Source organism: Heterodontus francisci, chromosome 17 (assembly GCF_036365525.1).
Source record: "Heterodontus francisci isolate sHetFra1 chromosome 17, sHetFra1.hap1, whole genome shotgun sequence".
NCBI classification, from domain to species: domain Eukaryota; kingdom Metazoa; phylum Chordata; class Chondrichthyes; order Heterodontiformes; family Heterodontidae; genus Heterodontus; species Heterodontus francisci.
In genome coordinates this window covers 77,725,423-77,741,300 of record NC_090387.1, presented here as the reverse complement: position 1 = coordinate 77,741,300, position 15,878 = coordinate 77,725,423, and positions in this window count along the sequence as shown.

Below are 15,878 nucleotides of genomic sequence, written 5' to 3'. Positions count from 1 at the left end.
GAAGATGAAGACGAAGACAAAGACGAAGAAGATGAAGACGAAGAAGCCGAAGAAGACGAAGACGAAGAAGACAAGACGAAGACGATGAAGAAGACGAAGACGAAGACAACAATGAAGACGAAGACGACGATGAAGACGAACACGAAGACGAAGATGAAGACAATGAAGACGAAGAGAAAGATGAAGAGGACGAAGAGGAAGATGATGAAGATGAAGATGAAGAAGATGAAGACGAAGATGAAGACGGAGATGATGAAGACGAAGATGAAGACGGAGATGATGAAGACGAAGATGAAGACGACGAAGAGGAAGACAAAGACGAAGAAGAAGAGGAACAAGATGAAGACGAAGACGACGAAGACGAAGAAGACAACGAAGACGAAGATGATGAAGATGAAGAAGACAATGAAGACGAAGAGGAAGAGGAAGATGATGAAGACGATGAAGAAGATGACGAAGAAGAAGAATACGAAGACGAAGACAAAGACAAAGACGATGAAGAAGACGAAGAAGATGAAGATGATGAAGAAGACGAAGACGAAGACGAAGGAGATGATGAAGATGAACATGAAGAAGATGAAGACGATGAAGAAGATGAAGACGAAGACAAAGACGATGAAGAAGAAGACGAAGACAAAGACGATGAAGATGAAGACGAAGACGATGAAGAAGATGAAGATGAAGATGAAGATGAAGACGATGAAGACGATGAAGAAGATGAAGATGAAGACGAAGACAAAGACGATGAAGAAGAAGACGAAGACAAAGACGATGAAGAAGACGAAGACGAAGAAGACGAAGATGAAGACGACGAAGATGAAGACGACGAAGATGAAGACGAGGATGAGGACGAGGGAGATGAAGAAGACGAAGACGAAGAAGACGATGAAGACGACAAAGACGAAGACGACGAAGAAGAAGAGGAAGACGACGAAGAAAAAGACGAAGAAGATGAAGAAGAGGAAGATGAAGACGAGGAAGACGAAGAAGACGAAGAAGACAAAGAAGACGAAGAAGACAAAGAAGACGAAGAAGACGAAGACGAAGAAGACGATGAAGAAGACGAAGAAGAAGACGAAGAAGACGAAGAAGACGAAGAAGACGAAGAAGAAGACGAAGAAGACGAAGACGACGAAGACGAAGAAGATGAATACGACGAAGATGAAGACGACGAAGATGAAGACGACGAAGATGAAGACGACGAAGGTGAAGACGACGAAGATGAGGACGAGTGAGATGAAGAAGACGAAGACGAAGACGACGATGAAGACGACAAAGACGAAGACGACGAAGAAGAAGAAGACGAAGATGAAGAAGACGATGAAGAAAAAGACGAAGAAGATGAAGAAGAGGAAGATGAAGACGAAGATGAAGACGGAGATGATGAAGACGAAGATGAAGACGGAGATGATGAAGACGAAGATGAAGACGACGAAGAGGAAGACAAAGACGAAGAAGAAGAGGAACAAGATGAAGACGAAGACGACGAAGACGAAGAAGACAACGAAGACGAAGATGATGAAGATGAAGAAGACAATGAAGACGAAGAGGAAGAGGAAGATGATGAAGACGATGAAGAAGATGACGAAGAAGAAGAATACGAAGACGAAGACAAAGACAAAGACGATGAAGAAGACGAAGAAGATGAAGATGATGAAGAAGACGAAGACGAAGACGAAGGAGATGATGAAGATGAACATGAAGAAGATGAAGACGATGAAGAAGATGAAGACGAAGACAAAGACGATGAAGAAGAAGACGAAGACAAAGACGATGAAGATGAAGACGAAGACGATGAAGAAGATGAAGATGAAGATGAAGATGAAGACGATGAAGACGATGAAGAAGATGAAGATGAAGACGAAGACAAAGACGATGAAGAAGAAGACGAAGACAAAGACGATGAAGAAGACGAAGACGAAGAAGACGAAGATGAAGACGACGAAGATGAAGACGACGAAGATGAAGACGAGGATGAGGACGAGGGAGATGAAGAAGACGAAGACGAAGAAGACGATGAAGACGACAAAGACGAAGACGACGAAGAAGAAGAGGAAGACGACGAAGAAAAAGACGAAGAAGATGAAGAGGAAGATGAAGACGAGGAAGACGAAGAAGACGAAGAAGACAAAGAAGACGAAGAAGACGAAGACGAAGAAGACGAAGACGAAGAAGACGATGAAGAAGACGAAGAAGAAGACGAAGAAGACGAAGAAGACGAAGAAGAAGACGAAGAAGACGAAGACGACGAAGACGAAGAAGATGAATACGACGAAGATGAAGACGACGAAGATGAAGACGACGAAGATGAAGACGACGAAGGTGAAGACGACGAAGATGAGGACGAGTGAGATGAAGAAGACGAAGACGAAGACGACGATGAAGACGACAAAGACGAAGACGACGAAGAAGAAGAAGACGAAGATGAAGAAGACGATGAAGAAAAAGACGAAGAAGACGAAGATGAAGACGACGAAGATGAAGACGACGAAGATGAAGACGAGGATGAGGACGAGGGAGATGAAGAAGACGAAGACGAAGAAGACGATGAAGACGACAAAGACGAAGACGACGAAGAAGAAGAGGAAGACGACGAAGAAAAAGACGAAGAAGATGAAGAGGAAGATGAAGACGAGGAAGACGAAGAAGACGAAGAAGACAAAGAAGACGAAGAAGACGAAGACGAAGAAGACGAAGACGAAGAAGACGATGAAGAAGACGAAGAAGAAGACGAAGAAGACGAAGAAGACGAAGAAGAAGACGAAGAAGACGAAGAAGACGAAGAAGACGAAGAAGAAGACGAAGAAGACGAAGACGACGAAGACGAAGAAGATGAATACGACGAAGATGAAGACGACGAAGATGAAGACGACGAAGATGAAGACGACGAAGGTGAAGACGACGAAGATGAGGACGAGTGAGATGAAGAAGACGAAGACGAAGACGACGATGAAGACGACAAAGACGAAGACGACGAAGAAGAAGAAGACGAAGATGAAGAAGACGATGAAGAAAAAGACGAAGAAGATGAAGAAGAGGAAGATGAAGACGAAGAAGACGAAGAAGATGAAGAAGATGACGAAGAGGAAGACGACGAAGAAGACGATGAAGACGAAGAAGAAGACGACGACGAAGGTGAAGACGAAGACAAGGACGAGGGAGATGAAGAAGACGAAGACGAAGAAGATGATGAAGATGACAAAGACGAAGACAACGAAGACGAAGAAGAAGACGAAGACGAAGAAGACGACGAAGAAGAGGAAGATGAAGACGAGGAAGATGAAGAAGACCAAGAAGACGATGAAGAAGATGAAGAAGATGAAGAAGATGAAGAAGATGAAGAAGACGAAGACGAAGAAGACGAAGAAGACGAAGACCAAGACGACGAAGAAGAAGACGAAGAAGACGAAGAAGACGAAGAAGACGAAGACGAAGAAGACGAAGAAGACGAAGAAGACGAAGATGAAGACGAAGATGAAGAAGACGAAGATGAAGAAGACGAAGATGAAGAGGAGGAAGATGAAGAGGAGGAAGATGAAGATGAAGATGAAGATGAAGAAGATGAAGATGGTGAAGGTGAAGATGATGATGAAGAAGATGGTGAAGATGGTGAAGATGAAGACGACGAAGAAGACGCAGACGAAGATGATGAAGATGAAGAAGATGAAGATGAAGACGATGCAGATGAAGACGAAGATGAAGACGATGAAGACGAAGAAGACGAAGATGATGAAGACGAAGACGATGAAGACCAAGACGATGAAGACCAAGACGATGAAGACCAAGACGAAGACGATGAAGACCAAGACGAAGATGAAGACGATGAAGAAGATGAAGACGAAGACAACGAAGAAGACGAAGAAGATGAAGATGAAGAAGATGATGATGAAGACGAAGACGAAGAAGACAAAGAAGAAGATGAAGACAAAGACGAAGAAGAAGAGGAAGACGAAGAAGAAGAGGAAGACGAAGAAGAAGATGAAGACGAAGAAGAAGAGGAAGACGAAGAAGAAGATGAAGACGAAGAAGAAGATGAAGACGAAGAAGAAGAGGAAGACGATGAAGAAAAAGACGAAGAAGATGAAGAAGAGGAAGATGAAGACGAGGAAGACGAAGAAGACGAAGAAGACGAAGAAGACGAAGACGAAGAAGACGATGAAGACGAAGACGAAGAAGACGATGAAGAAGACGAAGAAGATGAAGAAGAAGACGAAGAAGACGAAGAAGAAGACGAAGACGACGAAGACGACGAAGACGAAGACGACGAAGACGACGAAGACGAAGACGACGAAGATGAAGACGACGAAGATGAAGACGACGATGAGGACGAGGGAGATGAAGAAGACGAAGACGAAGACGACGATGAAGACAACAAAGACGAAGACGACGAAGAAGAAGAAGACGAAGAAGAGAAAGACGAAGACGACGAAGAAGAAGAAGAAGAAGAAGAAGACGACGAAGACGATGAAGAAAAAGACAAAGAAGATGAAGAAGAGGAAGATGAAGATGAGGAAGATGAAGAAGACAAAGACGAAGAAGATGAAGAAGATGAAGAAGACGAAGACGAAGATGAAGAAGAAGACGAAGAAGAAGACGTAGATGTAGACGATGAAGAAGATGAAGACGAAGAAGATGAAGACGAAGAAGAAGAAGAAGAAGACGAAGAAGATGAAGACGACGAAAATGAAGACGAAGACGAGGACGGGGACGAGGGAGATGAAGAAGACGAAGAAGAAGAAGACGATGAAGACGATGAAGACGACAAAGACGAAGACGACGAAGAAGATGATGAAGATGAAGAGGAAGACGAACAAGATGAAGATGAAGAGGAAGACGATGAAGAAGACGAAGACGATGAAGAAGAAGACGAAAAAGAAGATGAAGACAATGAAGATGATGAAGACAAAGACAAAGACGAAGAAGATGAAGATGAAGACAAAGAAGAAGAAGAAGACGATGAAGACGAAGAAGAAGATGAAGACGAACAAGACAATGAAGACGAAGAAGACGAAGATGAAGATGAAGAAGAAGACTAAGAAGACGATGAAGACGAAGAAGATTAAGACGAAGATGATGAAGACGAAGAAGATGAAGATGAAGACGAAGACGACGAAGACGAAGACGATGAAGATGAAGACGAAGAAGACGAAGAAGACGAAGACGAAGAAGATAAGACGAAGACGATGAAGAAGACAAAGACGACAATGAAGACGAAGATGAAGATGAAGATGAAGAAGACAATGAAGATGATGAAGATGAAGATGATGAAGATGAAGAAGACAATGAAGACGAAGAAGACGAAGATGAAGACGAAGATGAAGACGACGAAGATGAAGACGAGGATGAGGACGAGGGAGATGAAGAAGACGAAGACGAAGAAGACGAAGAAGATGATGAAGACGACAAAGACGAAGACGACGAAGAAGAAGAGGAAGACGATGAAGAAAAAGACGAAGATGAAGAAGAAGAGGAAGAAGACGAAGACGAAGAAGACGAAGAAGACGAAGACGAAGAAGACGAAGACGAAGACGAAGAAGACGAAGACGAAGACGAAGACGAAGAAGACGATGAAGACGAAGACGAAGAAGACGAAGAAGACGATGAAGAAGACGAAGAAGATGAAGAAGAAGACGAAGAAGACGAAGAAGACGAAGAAGAAGATGAAGACGACGAAGACGAAGACGACGAAGATGAAGACGACGATGAGGATGAGGGAGATGAAGAAGATGAAGACGAAGACGACGATGAAGACGACAAAGACGAAGACGACGAAGAAGAAGAAGAAGACGACGAAGATGAAGAAGACGATGAAGAAAAAGACGAAGAAGAGGAAGATGAAGACGAAGAAGACGAAGAAGATGAAGATGAAGAAGACGAAGAAGAAGAAGAAGATGACGAAGAGGAAGACGAAGAAGACGAAGAAGACGATGAAGACGAAGAAGATGAAGATGACGAAGGTGAAGACGAAGACGAGGACGAGGGAGATGAAGAAGACGATGAAGACGAAGAAGACGATGAAGACGAAGAAGACGACGAAGACGAAGAAGACGACGAAGAAGAGGAAGATGAAGACGAGGAAGATGAAGACGAGGAAGATGAAGAAGACCAAGAAGACGAAGAAGACGATGAAGAAGATGAAGAAGACGAAGACGAAGAAGACGAAGAAGACGAAGACCAAGAAGACGAAGAAGATGAAGATGAAGATGAAGAAGATGAAGATGAAGATGAAGAAGATGAAGAAGATGAAGAAGATGAAGAAGAGGAAGAAGATGAAGATGAAGACGAAGACGAAGAAGACGAAGAAGACGAAGAAGACGAAGACGATGAAGAAGAAAAGAAGAAGATGAAGACGATGAAGAAGACGAAGACGATGAAGAAGACGAAGACGATGAAGAAGAAAAGAAGAAGATGAAGACGACGAAGAAGATGAAGACGAAGATGAAGACGAAGAAGCCGAAGAAGACGAAGACGAAGAAGACAAGACGAAGACGATGAAGAAGAAGACGACGAAGACAACAATGAAGACGAAGACGACGATGAAGACGAACACGAAGACGAAGATGAAGAAGACAATGAAGACGAATAGGAAGATGAAGAGGACAAAGAGGAAGAGGAAGATGATGAAGATGAAGATGAAGAAGATGAAGACGAAGATGAAGACGGAGATGATGAAGACGAAGACGAAGATGATGAAGACGAAGATGAAGACGACCAAGAGGAAGACAAAGACGAAGAAGAAGAGGAACAAGATGAAGATGAAGACGAAGACGACGAAGACGAAGACGAAGAAGACAACGAAGACGAAGATGATGAAGATGAAGAAGACAATGAAGACGAAGAGGAAGACGATGAAGACGATGAAGAAGATGACGAAGAAGAAGAAGACGAAGACGAAGACGAAGACAAAGACAAAGACAAAGACGATGAAGAAGACGAAGACGAAGAAGATGAAGAAGACGAAGAAGATCAAGAAGATGAAGAAGATCAAGAAGATCAAGAAGATGAAGAAGATCAAGAAGATGAAGACGAAGACGAAGACGAACATGAAGAAGATGAAGACGATGAAGAAGATGAAGATGAAGACAAAGACGATGAAGAAGAAGACGAAGACAAAGACGATGAAGAAGATGAAGAAGAAGACGATGAAGACGATGAAGACGATGAAGAAGATGAAGACGAAGACAAAGACGATGAAGAAGAAGACGAAGACAAAGACGATGAAGAAGACGAAGACGAAGAAGACGAAGACGAAGAAGACGAAGACGAAGAAGACGAAGAAGATGAAGACGAAGAAGACGAAGACGAAGAAGACGAAGAAGACGAAGAGGAAGATGAAGACGAAGAAGAAGAGGAAAACAAAGACGATGAAGATGAAGACGAAGAAGATGAAGATGAAGATGAAGATGAAGATGAAGACGAAGACGATGAAGACGAAGACGAAGACGAAGACGAAGACGAAGAAGAAGATGAAGATGACGAAGAGGATGAAGATGAAGAAGAAGAAGAGGAAGACGATGAAGAAGAAGAAGATGAAGAAGGCGAAGAAGACGAAGATGAAGATGATGAAGATGAAGATGAAGATGAAGATGAAGAAGAGGATGAAGATGAAGATGAAGAAGACGAAGAGGAAGACGATGAAGAAGAAGAAGATGAAGAAGGCGAAGAAGACGAAGATGAAGATGAAGATGACGATGAAGACAATGAAGAGCAAGAAGAGGAAGACGATGAAGAAGACGATGAAGATGAAGAAGAAGAGGAAGATGAAGATGAAGACGATGAAGACGAAGAAGATGATGAAGATGAAGACGAAGACGAAGATGAAGATGAAGACGAAGACGACGAAGAAGAAAAAGAAGAAGATGAAGATGATGAAGACGAAGAAGACGAAGATGAAGATGAAGACGAAGAAGATGAAGAAGACGATGAAGATGAAGATGAAGACGATGAAGAAGATAAAGATGAAGAAGATGAAGAAGATGAAGAAGATGAAGATGAAGATGAAGAAGATGAAGAAGATGAAGACGAAGAAGACGAAGAAGACGAAGAAGACGAAGAAGACGAAGAAGAAGATGAAGACGAAGAAGATGAAGACGAAGAAGACGAAGACGATGAAGAAGACGAAGACGATGAAGAAGACGAAGACGATGAAGAAGAAAAGAAGAAGATGAAGACGATGAAGAAGATGAAGACGAAGACAAAGACGAAGAAGATGAAGACGAAGAAGCCGAAGAAGACGAAGACGAAGAAGACAAGACGAAGACGATGAAGAAGACGAAGACGAAGACAACAATGAAGACGAAGACGACGATGAAGACGAACACGAAGACGAAGATGAAGACAATGAAGACGAAGAGAAAGATGAAGAGGACGAAGAGGAAGATGATGAAGATGAAGATGAAGAAGATGAAGACGAAGATGAAGACGGAGATGATGAAGACGAAGATGAAGACGGAGATGATGAAGACGAAGATGAAGACGATGAAGAGGAAGACAAAGACGAAGAAGAAGAGGAACAAGATGAAGACGAAGACGACGAAGACGAAGAAGACAACGAAGACGAAGATGATGAAGATGAAGAAGACAATGAAGACGAAGAGGAAGAGGAAGATGATGAAGACGATGAAGAAGATGACGAAGAAGAAGAATACGAAGACGAAGACAAAGACAAAGACGATGAAGAAGACGAAGAAGATGAAGATGATGAAGAAGACGAAGACGAAGACGAAGGAGATGATGAAGATGAACATGAAGAAGATGAAGACGATGAAGAAGATGAAGACGAAGACAAAGACGATGAAGAAGAAGACGAAGACAAAGACGATGAAGATGAAGACGAAGACGATGAAGAAGATGAAGATGAAGATGAAGATGAAGACGATGAAGACGATGAAGAAGATGAAGATGAAGACGAAGACAAAGACGATGAAGAAGAAGACGAAGACAAAGACGATGAAGAAGACGAAGACGAAGAAGACGAAGATGAAGACGACGAAGATGAAGACGACGAAGATGAAGACGAGGATGAGGACGAGGGAGATGAAGAAGACGAAGACGAAGAAGACGATGAAGACGACAAAGACGAAGACGACGAAGAAGAAGAGGAAGACGACGAAGAAAAAGACGAAGAAGATGAAGAAGAGGAAGATGAAGACGAGGAAGACGAAGAAGACGAAGAAGACAAAGAAGACGAAGAAGACGAAGACGAAGAAGACGAAGACGAAGAAGACGATGAAGAAGACGAAGAAGAAGACGAAGAAGACGAAGAAGACGAAGAAGAAGACGAAGAAGACGAAGACGACGAAGACGAAGAAGATGAATACGACGAAGATGAAGACGACGAAGATGAAGACGACGAAGATGAAGACGACGAAGGTGAAGACGACGAAGATGAGGACGAGTGAGATGAAGAAGACGAAGACGAAGACGACGATGAAGACGACAAAGACGAAGACGACGAAGAAGAAGAAGACGAAGATGAAGAAGACGATGAAGAAAAAGACGAAGAAGATGAAGAAGAGGAAGATGAAGACGAAGATGAAGACGGAGATGATGAAGACGAAGATGAAGACGGAGATGATGAAGACGAAGATGAAGACGACGAAGAGGAAGACAAAGACGAAGAAGAAGAGGAACAAGATGAAGACGAAGACGACGAAGACGAAGAAGACAACGAAGACGAAGATGATGAAGATGAAGAAGACAATGAAGACGAAGAGGAAGAGGAAGATGATGAAGACGATGAAGAAGATGACGAAGAAGAAGAATACGAAGACGAAGACAAAGACAAAGACGATGAAGAAGACGAAGAAGATGAAGATGATGAAGAAGACGAAGACGAAGACGAAGACGGAGATGATGAAGATGAACATGAAGAAGATGAAGAAGATGAAGACGAAGACAAAGACGATGAAGAAGAAGACGAAGACAAAGACGATGAAGATGAAGACGAAGACGATGAAGAAGATGAAGATGAAGATGAAGATGAAGACGATGAAGACGATGAAGAAGATGAAGATGAAGACGAAGACAAAGACGATGAAGAAGAAGACGAAGACAAAGACGATGAAGAAGACGAAGACGAAGAAGACGAAGATGAAGACGACGAAGATGAAGACGACGAAGATGAAGACGAGGATGAGGACGAGGGAGATGAAGAAGACGAAGACGAAGAAGACGATGAAGACGACAAAGACGAAGACGACGAAGAAGAAGAGGAAGACGACGAAGAAAAAGACGAAGAAGATGAAGAGGAAGATGAAGACGAGGAAGACGAAGAAGACGAAGAAGACAAAGAAGACGAAGAAGACGAAGACGAAGAAGACGAAGACGAAGAAGACGATGAAGAAGACGAAGAAGAAGACGAAGAAGACGAAGAAGACGAAGAAGACGAAGAAGAAGACGAAGAAGACGAAGACGACGAAGACGAAGAAGATGAATACGACGAAGATGAAGACGACGAAGATGAAGACGACGAAGATGAAGACGACGAAGATGAAGACGACGAAGGTGAAGACGACGAAGATGAGGACGAGTGAGATGAAGAAGACGAAGACGAAGACGACGATGAAGACGACAAAGACGAAGACGACGAAGAAGAAGAAGACGAAGATGAAGAAGACGATGAAGAAAAAGACGAAGAAGATGAAGAAGAGGAAGATGAAGACGAAGAAGACGAAGAAGATGAAGAAGATGACGAAGAGGAAGACGAAGAAGAAGACGATGAAGACGAAGAAGAAGACGACGACGAAGGTGAAGACGAAGACAAGGACGAGGGAGATGAAGAAGACGAAGACGAAGAAGATGATGAAGATGACAAAGACGAAGACAACGAAGACGAAGAAGAAGACGAAGACGAAGAAGACGACGAAGAAGAGGAAGATGAAGACGAGGAAGATGAAGAAGACCAAGAAGACCAAGAAGACGATGAAGAAGATGAAGAAGATGAAGAAGATGAAGAAGATGAAGAAGACGAAGACGAAGAAGACGAAGAAGACGAAGAAGACGAAGACCAAGACGACGAAGAAGAAGACGAAGAAGACGAAGAAGACGAAGAAGACGAAGACGAAGAAGACGAAGAAGACGAAGAAGACGAAGAAGACGAAGATGAAGACGAAGATGAAGACGAAGATGAAGAAGACGAAGATGAAGAAGACGAAGATGAAGAGGAGGAAGATGAAGAGGAGGAAGATGAAGATGAAGATGAAGATGAAGATGAAGATGAAGAAGATGAAGATGGTGAAGGTGAAGATGATGATGAAGAAGATGGTGAAGATGGTGAAGATGAAGACGACGAAGAAGACGCAGACGAAGATGATGAAGATGAAGAAGATGAAGATGAAGACGATGCAGATGAAGACGAAGATGAAGACGATGAAGACGAAGAAGACGAAGATGATGAAGACGAAGACGATGAAGACCAAGACGATGAAGACCAAGACGATGAAGACCAAGACGAAGACGATGAAGACCAAGACGAAGATGAAGACGATGAAGAAGATGAAGACGAAGACAACGAAGAAGACGAAGAAGATGAAGATGAAGAAGATGATGATGAAGACGAAGACGAAGAAGACAAAGAAGAAGATGAAGACAAAGACGAAGAAGAAGAGGAAGACGAAGAAGAAGAGGAAGACGAAGAAGAAGATGAAGACGAAGAAGAAGAGGAAGACGAAGAAGAAGATGAAGACGAAGAAGAAGAGGAAGACGATGAAGAAAAAGACGAAGAAGATGAAGAAGAGGAAGATGAAGACGAGGAAGACGAGGAAGACGAAGAAGACGAAGAAGACGAAGACGAAGAAGACGATGAAGACGAAGACGAAGAAGACGATGAAGAAGACGAAGAAGATGAAGAAGAAGACGAAGAAGACGAAGAAGAAGACGAAGACGACGAAGACGACGAAGACGAAGACGACGAAGACGACGAAGATGAAGACGACGAAGATGAAGACGACGAAGATGAAGACGACGATGAGGACGAGGGAGATGAAGAAGACGAAGACGAAGACGACGATGAAGACAACAAAGACGAAGACGACGAAGAAGAAGAAGACGAAGATGAAGAAGACGATGAAGAAAAAGACGAAGAAGATGAAGAAGAGGAAGATGAAGACGAAGAAGACGAAGATGAAGAAGACGAAGAAGATGACGAAGAGGAAGACAAAGAAGAAGACGATGAAGACGAAGAAGATGAAGACGACGAAGGTGAAGACGAAGACGAGGACGAGGGAGATGAAGAAGACGAAGAAGACGATGAAGATGACAAAGACGAAGACAACGAAGACGAAGAAGAAGACGAAGACGAAGAAGACGACGAAGAAGAGGAAGATGAAGACGAGGAAGATGAAGATGAAGACGAGGAAGATGAAGAAGACCAAGAAGACGAAGAAGACGAAGAAGACGATGAAGAAGATGAAGAAGATGAAGAAGACGAAGACGAAGAAGACGAAGACCAAGAAGACGAAGAAGAAGACGAAGAAGACGAAGACAAAGAAGACGAAGAAGACGACGAAGAAGACGACGAAGAAGACGAAGAAGACGAAGATGAAGACGAAGATGAAGACGAAGATGAAGACGAAGATGAAGAAGACGAAGATGAAGAAGACGAAGATGAAGAGGAGGAAGATGAAGAGGAGGAAGATGAAGATGAAGATGAAGATGAAGATGAAGAAGATGAAGATGGTGAAGGTGACGATGATGATGAAGAAGATGGTGAAGATGGTGAAGATGAAGACGACGAAGAAGACGCAGACGAAGATGATGAAGATGAAGAAGATGAAGATGAAGACGATGCAGATGAAGACGAAGATGAAGACGATGAAGACGAAGAAGATGAAGACAAAGAAGATGAAGACGAAGACGATGAAGACGAAGATGATGAATACCAAGACGATGAAGACCAAGACGATGAAGACCAAGACGAAGACGATGACGATGAAGAAGATGAAGATGAAGACAACGAAGAAGATGAAGAAGATGATGATGAAGACGATGATGATGAAGACGAAGACGAAGAAGACAAAGAAGAAGATGAAGACAAAGAAGATGAAGACGATGAAGAAGAAGAAGAAGATGAAGACGAAGAAGAAGATGAAGACGAAGAAGAAGAAGACGAAAAAGAAGATGAAGACGAAGAAGACGAAGACGATGAAGATGAAGAAGAAGATGAAGAAGATGAAGATGAAGACGATGAAGAGGAAGACGATTGAGAAGAAGACGACGATGAAGGTGAAGACGTAGAAGAAGATGAAGACGATGAAGAAGATGAAGATGAAGATGACGAAGAAGACGAAGAAGAAGATGTAGATGAAGACGATGAAGAGGAAGAAGAGGAAGGAGAGGAAGAAGAAGAGGAGGAAGATGAAGGTGAAGGTGAAGGTGAAGATGATGATGAAGAAGATGAAGATGAAGAGGAGGAAGATGAAGAGGAGGAAGATGAAGAGGAGGAAGATGAAGATGAAGGTGAAGGTGAAGATGAAGATGATGATGAAGAAGATGAAGATGAAGATGAAGAAGGTGAAGATGACGATGAAGATGATGAAGACGACGAAGAGGACGAGGAAGATGACGAAGACGAAGACGACGAAGACGAAGAAGACGACGATGAAGATGACGATGAAGATGACGAAGAGGAAGAGGAAGACGAAGAGGAAGACGAAGAGGAAGACGAAGAGGAAGACGAAGATGATGAAGAAGACAAAGATGAAGACGAAGATGAAGACGAAGATGATGAAGATGAAGATGAAGACGAAGATGAAGAAGAACAAGAAGACGAAGAAGAAGATGATGCAGAAGATGAAGACGACGAAGACCAAGAAGACGACGAAGAAGAGGAAGAGGAAGACGACGAGGAAGAGGAAGACGACGAGGAAGATGAAAATGAAGATGAAGATGAAGATGAAGATGAAGAAGACGAAGACGAAGACGAAGACGAAGACGAAGAGGATGAAGACGAAGACGAAGATGACGAGTAAGGAGAAGAGGAGGAAGATGAAGATGAAGACGAAGACGAAGACGAAGACGAAGTCGAAGATGAAGATGAAGACGAAGACGATGAAGACGATGAAGAAAAGATCTTACCCCCTACACCATGAGCTTTTCTCTTCCGTGATAACCTTTGATGCGGTACCTCATCAAATGCCTTCTGGAAATCTAAGTACAGTACATCCATTGGCTCCCCTTTATGCACATTACATGTTACTTCTTCAAAGAACTCCAATAAATTGGTTAAACATGATTTCCCTTTCACAAAACCATGTTGACGCTGCCTGAATACCTTGCTATAACATCTTTAATAATAGCTTCTATCATTTTTCCTAAGACAGATATTAAGGTAACGGGCCTGTACTTTCCTGCTTTCTGTGTCCCTCCCTTTTTGAATAAAGGAATCACATTCATTATTTTCCAAACAAATGGAACCTTCCCCAAATCTTCATTATACTTGGGCACTGTCCTCATTACATTGCAGAGTCAGGACTGTAAAAAGATTTGTTCTCTTTGGAGATTCATGCCTAGGGCTATTACAAAAGTTGCACTTGCGGGTTGAGTGGACCAGTCTTCACTCATTGTGCTCATTAACAATATATCCAAATAATATTTTGGCAAAGAAATGAAAGGTTTGCATTTAAACAATCCCTCATCACATCTCTCATCAGCATCTCAAACGAGCACTGTGTGCAATTTGAAGTGCGTTGTCAATTATGTAGGGATTTGTGTCAGCCATTTTGAATGTTGTAAATGACAGGAGAATCCATCTTGATGGCGTTACTGAGAGGGGAACATTGTACAGGACACTGGGAAAACTCCCTGCTCTTCTTCAAAATGCACCATAGCGCCTTTATTGGCCCCCTTGAATCAACAGAACATCCTGGGTTCAATATCTCATTAAAGACAGCACCTCCAACAATGCAGCACTGGACTGAAGCTTCAACATTCAACTCAAGGGGCGATAGTTTGGCTAAACTGGTAGCACTGACACTCAATAGGCAGCAATTCATATTCGGGTATGGTTCCACCTGTGCCAATAGCTTTATAAAGTGGCTATTCTTTAGGCCTTTATTGACAAGCCTAATCTTCAAGTCTGACATCCATAAACATAGGGGTACTATTAAACTATTGGGTGTATTCCAAAGGCCACCAACTAGTGCTAAAGATGAGGAGCGAATTTGCAGACAAAGTACAGAGAGGTGCAAAAATTAGAGTAGTGATAATGGGATACTTTCATTATCACAATATAAATGGGGATAGTAAAAGTGTAAAGGGCAGAGGGGGAGAATGTTTTTGCAGTGTGTTCGGGAGAATTTTCGTGATCAGTATGCTTCTGACCCAATAGGGAAGGAGGCTTTGCTTGATCAGGTTCTGAGGAAATGAGGTGGGTCAAGCGGATCAAAGTGTCAGTGGAGGAATGTTTAGGGAGCAATGATAATCGTTTTTTTTCCTTTCTTTGGGATATGAGCATCGCTGGCAAGGTCTGCATTTATCGCCTATCCTTAATTGCCCTCGAGGAGGTGGTGGTGAACTAACTTCTTGAACCACTACAGTCCATGTGGTGTAGGTACACCCACAGTGCTGTAAGGGAGGGACTTCCAGGATTTAGACTCAGCAACAGTAAAGAAAATGCGCTCTACTTCCAAGTCAGGATGGTGAGTGACTTGGAAGGGAAATTGCAGATAGTGGTGTTCCGATGCGTCTGCTGCCATTGTCTTTCTAAGTGGTAGAGGTCACAGGTTTGGAAGCTGCTGTCAAAGGAGCTTTGGTGAGTTGCTGTAATGCATCTTTTAGATGGTACACACAGTTGCCACTGTGCGCTGGTGGTGGAAGGGACGAATGTTTAAGGTGGGGTGCCAATTAAATTGGACGATTTCGAGCTTCATGAGTGCTGT